The sequence below is a fragment of the Lolium rigidum genome, chromosome 2 (genome assembly GCF_022539505.1).
Source record: "Lolium rigidum isolate FL_2022 chromosome 2, APGP_CSIRO_Lrig_0.1, whole genome shotgun sequence".
Lineage (NCBI taxonomy): Eukaryota > Viridiplantae > Streptophyta > Magnoliopsida > Poales > Poaceae > Lolium > Lolium rigidum.
In genome coordinates, this window is record NC_061509.1 from 252216227 (window position 1) to 252218079 (window position 1853).

Consider the following 1853-nt stretch of genomic DNA (forward strand, 5'->3'; position numbering starts at 1 on the left):
GGGAGAAGTCGAAGTCGCCAGAAACCCTCCAGAACGCCGCCACATCGCGAAACTCCGTCGCGGGAGCCGAAGTCTCCGTTCGGCACTCCGCCGGGACGGGGAATTGGAGGAGATCATCGCCGCCATCACCGCCAACGCCTCTACATCAACCAGCCATGTTTCCCCCATCCATGTGTGAGTAATTCCCCCGCTGTAGGCCGAAGGGGATGGTAGGGATTGGATGAGATTGGTCATGTAATAGCATAAGATTGTTAGGGCATAGTGCCTAGTGTCCGTAATTGGTACTTTGATGATATTGTTGCAACTTGTTATGCTTAATGCTTGTCACTAGGGCCCGAGTGCCATGATCTCAGATCTGAACATGTTATTGTTTCATCATGATATTCATTGTTTATTGTCTTACCTATAAGTTGTATACACATGTCGCTGTCCGGAACCAATGGCCCCGAAGTGACAAGAATCGGGACAACCGGAGGGAATGGTAGTGATGTGAGGATCACATGTGTTCACGGAGTGTTAATGCTTTGCTCCGGTACTCTATTAAAAGGAGTACCTTAATATCCAGTAGTTTCCCTTGAGGCCCGGCTGCCACCGGCTGGTAGGACAAAAGATGTTGTGCAAGTTTCTCATTGCGAGCACGCACGACTATATATTGGAACACATGCCTATTGATTGCTTTGTACTTGGACACCGTTTTATTATTATCTCGCAAATGCCCCGCTATGATTGTTACATGAGTTTCTCTCATCCATGCAACGCCCGTCATCCGTCCCCGTGCCTACGTATTTTAATCCTGCTGTTTACTAAAATCACTACCGCTGTCTTTGTTACTCGTCGCTGTTATTTCACTATCGCTACTGCTATAAAACCGTTACTACCGATAAACCCTTGCGAGCAAGTCCTGTTTCCAGTGCAGCTGAATTGACAACTCCGCTGTTAAGGCTTTCAAGTGTTCTTTGTCTCCCCTTGTGTCGAATCAATAAATTGGGTTTTACTTCCCTCGAAGACTGTTGCGATCCCCTATACTTGTGGGTCATCAGAGGGAAACTCTCCCTTATACGCTGGTCGCTTACACTAGGCGAGGTGGGACTGAACACTGAGTAGTCTCACTACTCAACGGCAACCCTAACATCTCATCCCCATGAGAATCCACTTAGGAAGGCATGGCGATGGTGGCTCTAATACCAGATGTTAGCGTCCATTCAGGCTTAGCCCAACACTCGGCTTAGGTTCGGACGTCTATACGCATCCGGGCTAGCTACAACCCGCTACATCCTAAAAGCCTGGACTGGAGGGAGGAGGAAAGCTTCTCCTTATAAGCTGGTCGTAGCCTCTTCCCCTAGACGAGGTGGGACTAAACTAAGTAGCCTCCACCGGTCATGAAGCAGCCTAACACGACTTCAGGAAGATGGAACAAAATCCTCCCATCTAGCCCCAGTCGCGACGGTTCGATGGATCTCACCGGATTTGGTCGGTGTTTCTTCTAATCTACGCTTCTCTTCATCGACGATGGTAACTATTCATGTGCGTTAGTCCATTGAGGCCTTAGCACGATGACTTTCCGTCTTTCTATTACAACAAGCCTTCTACTACCACAAGTTTTGCCTAGCTCCAGTGAGAAAGAGGTGAGGACGGCGGCGCGCCTTCGGATCTTTCCGAGTTCTTGTAGTCATCTTTAGATGGTCGAGGGACTTGTTTATAATTTTTATTACTCCTAGGATTCATTGCACCGTTGTTAAGGATAATATATAGATTGGTGGACTTTCTACAAAATAAATAAATAATGAACTACACACAACTAAATGTGAGTTAACCAGTAGAAGCTCTCCTGCATGGTGCGGAAAATACTAATC